The sequence below is a fragment of the Branchiostoma floridae genome, chromosome 10, assembly GCF_000003815.2.
Source record: "Branchiostoma floridae strain S238N-H82 chromosome 10, Bfl_VNyyK, whole genome shotgun sequence".
In the NCBI taxonomy this organism is placed as follows: Eukaryota; Metazoa; Chordata; class Leptocardii; order Amphioxiformes; family Branchiostomatidae; genus Branchiostoma; species Branchiostoma floridae.
In genome coordinates this window covers 1,384,840-1,393,359 of record NC_049988.1, presented here as the reverse complement: position 1 = coordinate 1,393,359, position 8,520 = coordinate 1,384,840, and positions in this window count along the sequence as shown.

Sequence of the window (8,520 nt, the reverse complement as noted above, 5' to 3'; positions counted from 1 at the left end):
AGGTTTACATTTTAAACACAAAGAAAAGGGGAGTAAAATTTGCCTTTCAGAAACCCTTGGCCATGGCAACACGAAAAATCATAAACTTCCCCATTTTTTTTTTAAAATTGTTGCTAACAATATTTTAGGAAAACTCACTAAGTTTGGTTGTTTTAGCCACAGACTCCTATGTCAGATTTACATATATAAGAAATAAATTGCATTCATATTTATTCTATATTCAATTTGGAAGTATAAGACGTCATGTGATAATGGCGGTTAAAGGATTCAACTTTACCTTAACTTAATCAGATAACATCTTGTTGCATATTTATACACGTGAATGTAATGATTTTGACACAAACGATATTGTGATTTGTCAAATGTACGGAAAAATCATTAAAGCGATCTTGAATTAGCAAAAAATCCCGTTTTGTATTATTTAGGATCTAATCATTCTCAATATGCGAATAGATATTAAAAAAAACGAGTATATATCCGCGGAAAACGCCATGTTGGAATTATTTAGGATAATTAGGATGAATTCAAATATACGGCAATATTCATTGAAAGATGATTTAGCATTCGCAGAAAATCCTATATTGGGATTCATTAGCATCCGGATAACTCCAATTATACGGCAATATCCCTACAAAATTTATTAGCATAAGTGGAAAATACTTCACTCCAGCTGGTTCTGCTTGATTTCTACTAATTCGGGTTCAGTGTGAAGGCCCTATTACCCGTGAAAACACTTAGAGATAACCCTTCGATACTCGGACACCGGTGCAAATGAGAACGTAACATAACCCAGTTACAGATGAAACGCGCCTAACATTTGCTAATTAGCAGCGTAATATTCTCGAGGAAAAATCTGTACATAAAAAATCCTTACATGTGGATACTTGGGGAAAGGTCGGACCACAGGCTCCTGCCCAAATGTAGTTACCGACACGACAACCAAATCTAATGCTAACAGATACAATAGTGAAATTCAGTTACTATTGCACGCCGCTGAACATATGCGTTCTATAGAAGATAACTAAAATTTTGATGATTATGAAAGATGTAACACAATTAAATTTTACAGTATAAGCCACCGTTTAGATCGGAATGGCTGTAATGAATTGAAATTTTGCTCAATTCATAGTTCAAACAGGAGTTCGAATACAAGATTGAACTGTTAAACACATAATGGTGCAAGTGCTGTTTACAAATATATATAATTTTTTGTGCTTAATAAATGTTTGCTAGAAAACAATTTTCATTGCATTTTCTAACAAAAAGCAAAACATAAATGTTGGACTACTATAACTTATATTATTTCACACTTACTGGTAAGCCAACGTTAAGGACATCCTCATGATGCGCTCACTGTGATGCCTGCCTTTCGCCATTGCTTTATTATTTATTTATCAAGATTTTCCACAACAATGGACTTTATGATGGAATATGTGTCCATTGTGTTTTCAAGGTCACCATACCGACACAAATATAACAAAGTAATGCCATATAAACATGGTGGTCAACCCTCAAGCCGACCTGCTGTGAGTCGTGGCGGTGTGAAAAAAAAACAAGACAAATTTTACCGAACATAACGCACGGTATGATTATTAGATCAGAAAAAAATATATGTACACGTAAATTACATTAGTTCTCCTTAGAAATATATAAATTATGGGATAACCATGCACAAAGCGCTTCAAATCGCCATGTGCGTATTCGAGGTCGTTTTCGGTTACTGACCTTCAGACGCTGCATTTATTTTTGGCGACGCCTGATGGGCGAGCCTAATAGTATAGTGTCGGACCATTTGCAAAGAATTCCAAAACTTCCACAGGAATGTCAGGAATGCAGATTCCGCGCGTGCGTAGTTGCATCATGCTGGACTGAACCATTACCTCCACGGGTAAGCTTTCCAGTCGCATGGCACATGCCGATATACGTGTGCAAACTTGGAAAGTTTGGTGGCCTTCTTCACCCTTGATATCTTTGTTTCAAAAATGCAAACCGATGTGTGAAACAAGCATTGTTTGTGCTTAAATGATGTATAACATGTGAAGGTTTGTGAGATAGCGATGTGATAGTTACCTTCGCCAAGAACGTTATATTTTGGGTAGCGTTTGTATGTGTGTGTGTGTTTGTAGAAGACCACCATAACTTGAGAACGCCTGGATGGATGGTACTGATACCCGGTATAAATAAATAAATAAATAAATAAATAAATAAATAAATAAATAAATAAATAAATAAATAAATAAATAAATAAATAAATAAATAAATTAGTAAGCAAATAAATAAACAAAATAAACAAACAAACAAACAAATAAATTAATTAATAAAAAATAAACAAATAAATAAAAATAAACAAACAAATAAAAATAAACAAACAAAAAATTAGATAAAAATAAACAGATAAATAAACAATTAAAAAATTGAACACAAATAAGTAAATAAATAAATAAAAATAAATAAAAAATAAATAAAAAATAAATAAAAAATAAATAAAAATAAATAAAAAATAAATAAACAAAAAAAATAAATAAAAATGAAGAAATGAAAATGAATAGATAAATATATAAATGTGGGTAGGCCTTGTTGAGACCTGGAAACGATTAGATTTTGGACGGGTGTAAGAAGGGGTCGACGGATTGTTATGATTTTCACCGTCGCCATGGCAATAATTTTTATTACCACACTTTTTATTTTTACGTACCAGTCAAAGCTTTGATCCAGACCATAGGCTTTAGGACATTTGAATCTTATTTTTGTATTGTTTTAAGTGTCTACGAGATTTTAGCTTTTTGATCACATTCTTTGTGCGTTTTTTTCCCATAATTCCACAGCGATGCAAGCGGCTAAATTATTTGGTCCAAGATGGTGGCAAGACCTTTTACTTCACGATTGTTTTTTTTTTACCTTGCCGGGCCTTAGCCCGGCAAGGTAACGAGGCCCGATCTTTACATGGTTCAATCAATGGTTCAATCAATGGTTCAATGTTAACCCAGCCCTTCCAAAGGCCCTTCCAAAGGCCCTTTTCTCTTTGCCCAATTTTATGGCTTAGTTAGACAAGGGTACATTGCAGGTCAGTATTAAAACTGTATTTTAGACGTGTGAGGTCCAGCGTAAATAAATCTACGCTTTAACCCATGTTTATCATAAAGATATATCAAAAATTGCATCAGAAGGAATTTATTTTGTAATAAAGAATAATGCATACTCATTGTGGGTCAAAAAGTTTTACAATACCGGTTTATTGTGCCAATAATTTATCTGACATGACTGTTACGTGTGGTTGAGTAAGGGTTCCTTTAAATACTGCCACATCAGCAAGGCTTAAAGCTCTAAATTCTAGCCTTCTGATTTAAATATCGGGCTTGTTCCAGATTGTAATAAGACGTAGTAAAATTGATGACTCAAATTATGATTATACGGATTCTTGGTGGAATTAAAATGTGTGCGCTGAAGCTTGCAACATCAGTACGAGTAAATAAGAAGAAGAAAAAACAGCATCCCATATTCCCCCTGTCAGACATAGCCATTCATCCCAGGCTATACAATGATACTTGTGGTCCACCAAGACATGTAATAATTCAAAGTTGCTGCATAACCACATGCATATGCAAATAGACAATGTGTTATAAATTTACCAGACACTTCGTCGCCAAGTGGTATTTCAAAACAAAGATGCTCTTATCACAGACTACCCTGGCTTCACTCAGTTGTAAAGGAAAGAGACTTAAGTGAAGTGTGGTATGGTAAATTATCACCACTATTTTTTTCTTCCCATGTACCAAGTTTTTCTTTGTTTAGCCGACTTTGCCACCACCGCCGGATGCACACGGGCAAGGCCTCTAATTTTGTACCACAAATCACTCCATGCTGGGTTTTGTGTAGCTGCAAGCACCTGGCTTCTGTCCGTCCTGTTGTCATCGAGTTCAACAGTGAAAATATAAAGATATTCTGCGCCAAAGGTGAGCACGTGGCACGTGGTAAAAAGCTGACTTATTTACATATGCAGAATATCATGTTTAGTTTCTGATATCAAGACCTTGTGACGACATTTTGTTTATGACAGGCAAATTCTGCACGTCTGGACGATATGTAAACCTGGGCTCGTACCTAAAGTCTTATTAGCTTTTGGCTAAAGGTGGGTTCACATGTGCGTATATAGTTAAGCCTGTTTGAGGTCTGTATGGAGTTTTTACCCTCTACCAGGCTCCTCGGTTCGAAGAAAAATCATAGAAATCGATATTATATATCTACTAGATAACATGTCAGCGAATTAATTGGTTGCAAAACCACCCTCATAAGATAGCTTACTCCTCTGGTATGTTATGTGTCTATATTTCTCCAATTTCTAGGATATTTCCAGCGTCCTGTGGAGCCTGGTAGAGGCTAAGAATTCCCTACGGCTACGGACCTCAAACTGACCAGAATATCATACGCACGTGTGAACCCGGCTTTAAATAGAATTTGCCGCCAGTATGCAATATTTTGCCCTGATGATATTTCATTACTTTTCAAGTCGGCAAAATCGTTTGACCTTGTGTGTTTATACATTTTGTCTTCACAAATAAAAAAAATCTGCTACCAAAAAATCGCCATGTAGCTAGCCAAGGACAGAAGATACAAACATTCAGCTTCATCAGTCGATAGTCTCTTATTGAATAGTTAAAACTTTCTTATTCCATTTATATAATATATAAATGTGTTGAAAATGGGAATTACATGGTAAAAAAAGTAACTAATACTAGATAATACTAACTGTACTTTGTCTGCTATTGCAAAAGGTGCAATCGCATGTGTATTCAAAATGCAAGAGAATTCGATGATTATATCAAGAGTTCCTAGAAGTACGTTTAAATTGATTCGTTTGATGTTTCTTTTTCCCTGTGGAGACTAGCTTTTTTCCAAAAAATTAGTCTGGTACTTGGAGGAAAACAAAATGACATTTACATCAACTAATGTTACGTCATTCCTCCAAAAAAAGGGCTAAAACGGCCTCCATTCGTCAGACTAATAATATCAAGTTTATTGCAAATTTTGCCCGTGGGCTAATTGCAGTTAACATAAAAAGATTCAAACAAATGTACACGATACAAAATCACAAGTGTCTACTCTAGTCTAAAGCTAGTAAAATCTAACTCTAGATCCTGGGTTAATGGGTTCGACTCCTTTTTCGAAGACAGTTGAAGACGAAAGATCCCACCTTTTTTATTATATGTGCGGGTTTTGTGATGTTAGAAGGAGAACTGATTTCTTTTTGTCAGTGAATGTGAGGAAGTTTGGGTGGAATTTGATGGTCTCTTCGAACAGCTCTTTTCTTTCTTGATTATAGAGAGAGCAGTTTGACATAAAATGTGTTTCGTCTTCCACTACGTTTGACGTACACTGTTTGCACATTCTTTCACACACGGATAGCCTCTTGTACCGCCCTCTCTCAATTTCGAGAGGGTGGGCACTAATTCTAATTTTGCTGATTGCCGAGCGTAAATCAAAATTATCTAATTCTAAGTATTTTTCCATAGTATGTGCTGTTTTACAGGTCTTATAAAACCTTAGCTTACCAGTATCTATACTCAAGTTATGGCGAGAGGTTTGGATATACATATCAGAGATTCTAGATCTTATCATTGTACATATAGATCTGATATCACTAAGTGAGTTACATGAATACAAAAGGTAGGAGTGGCCACTACCATCTAAAATTTCTTTCACTCGTTGTAATAAAGTTCTTCTACGACTATTAGAAATAGATTTGTGTTGATACAAAAGGGCATCAGCTTGTAACAAATGTCTTTGAGAATCCATTTGTAATAAGCGTAGCCAGTAACGAATAACACGCATAGATATATCTAAGTCTAAAGGAAATCTGCCAAGCTCTGCTCTAGAAGCTAAATTGCTACAATTTCTGGAAACTCCAAGTATATTCTTACAAAAGCGGTGATGCGAAATTTCAATTGGGGAGTTGTCATTAATAGACTCTGTGCCCCAAATTTCACACCCATATAGGAGAATTGGCTTTATGCAAGAATCAAATATTTTTAGCAAGCACTTTGGCGAGACAGATGAGCGAATGAGAGATTTCAAACTATACATAGCTTTACGAGCTTTGAGCGAAAGTTGTTTCTTGGTCAGGGAGAAACTTCCCGACGATGTAATAATTAGGCCTAGGTAGCCGTAAGAAGGTACTATGTCCAGAGTATCTTGATCAAATACGAATGTTTGGTTTCGGAAGGATCGGCCAGATTTGTTGAAAATCATAACTTTAGTTTTCTTAAGATTAACTTGGAGTTTCCATTTCTTGCAGATGGCACTTAATCTGTTGAGCGCACATTGCAACCCTTTATCTGATTCAGAAAATATAACCACATCGTCTGCGTATAACAAGCACGATACAAATAAATTATGTAGAGATGGTGGTTCACATTCGGCATTATCAAGTACATGAACGAAGTCATTAATGAATAGGTTGAACAATGTAGGACTTAAATTGCAGCCTTGTCTAACGCCTTTTTTGGTTACAAATGGACTCGGTTTTTACACACGTCTGGGGTTTAGTGTACATACATTTAATTAGCTTGTAAAAGTTACCCCCTATTCCCGAGTTTAGCAGTTTGAAACGAAGACCCTCTCTCCAAACGGAATCGAAGGCTTTTTTAGAATCGATAAACATGAATAAATGCGTTTGTTTTTCGAAAGGTGTTAACTTAACAGCGAGTCCAGGACAAATAAGTATCATTCGTGCCAAAATCTTTTCTAAAGCCGGGCTGGTTTGGGGAGATAGATTATTTTCGTCTAGAAATGTGGTTAGCGCGTGTTTAGTATTGATGAAAATAGCTTGCAAGACAACTAGTGACTGAATTCCTCTGTAGTGCGGGGGTCGTCTTTTGTCCCGCCTTTATGAATGGCACCAATGTGGCTGGTACACCAGTCTGGGGGAAAGTAACCAGAGACAGGGATAAGTTTAAAAAGTTTCGATAGCGGTTCTATGAGAATATGTGACGAGCATTTTAACATCTCATTACGAATGAGGTCACCACCTGAAGCTTTCCCGTTTTTCAGGTTAGAGATAGCTTGTTTAATTTCGTCTTTATTAATTGGTTCATCCAATGAATTACAATGTGTATTTTGAAGCTTGTCTTCTAGATTCAATATCTCTCTTTGTATTTGAATTTCGAAAGCATTAGGTAATTTAGGCAGGTTAGTGTTGGAATCCTCGCCGTAAAGGCTACTAAAATGGGAATGTAGACTTTCGTCGGAGATTATTTCATGGTTGCGTGTTTGATCTTTAGATTTGTATTCTTTTAATAATGACCAAAATGCTGAAGGGTTGGCCCCCGAGAATGAGTTCAGTTGGTTTAAGATATTGTTTTTGTAGTCTTTCTTTGTTCTGCGGATAAGTCTAGTGTACTGTTTTTTCTGGATAAAGTAGGAGCCTCTTATATGAGGGTCTCTGGGATTTTTAGATAGTAATTTGCAGATATTTTGTAGTTTGATTTCAACCATACATCAGGTATGGATTAGAATAAATCTTGATTTTTTTCGCATCTGCTTTTGAATATTTGTTTGGACATTTTTAGTCCCTATGTAAGTGTATATTTCCCTCACTGTACACTCAGTCTGGTATTTCCACCAAATGACCTGTTATTTGTTGTAGGGATATATTAGAAATTTAGTTTAAATCTATGTATATGTTTGGCATAAACCATTGGTATGATTATTTGTGGATTTTTTTGGATGTTTTTTTTTTTCAGGTTCCCAATTTGACCTTTAGGTCTTTGACCCCAAGAACTAGGATTGTGAGGTTTCCCGGGTGCACCTACTGATTTAGATACGTGATCAGCCAATGATTCCTTTTCAAGTTAACACAAGGTATTACCAAAGTCCAGCTGTCTGTTACGCCAGGACACATTTTAGTGTATGACGTACAAACTAACAGATACAAGATAATGACATCAGATGGAATACATTGCCATCGTCCATAAGTATCCATGTATGATACACGACGGGGATTCACTTCAATCTAGAACATAACTAGATGTGTGAATCGCTCAAAGCAGATGCAAATGAGCAAATACATACTATAAATTGCAAACGGAATATCGAATAAATAACACTAATGCCATAGAGTGACAAAGGCAATTCCGACGTCAAATAATTTTTTGGGCAGGCCTGCATCAGTTTGTTTGAGATTATTTTTTGTTCATTCAAAAGATCTCCATTAGTGAGCAAAATTCAGACAATGCGCCACTAGTCTTCCTGGAGTCACAAAACAAACACGTTACATAAAGGTATCAGATGATGTCATTCCTATAATATGAAAATGATACAGACTGGTTTTATCAAGGCCAAGCGAACGCTTGGTATATATAAGATATACCATTACATTCCCCATACCATATGAAATACATACTAAACATTTTTAAACAAAGCTAATCTATCCTTGTCTCGATACCAATGTTTCTGCATACTTAATGTCATTGTATAAATATGAAAAGGCTTTCTACCTCCCGCAATACTCTGCACACGTCTGAT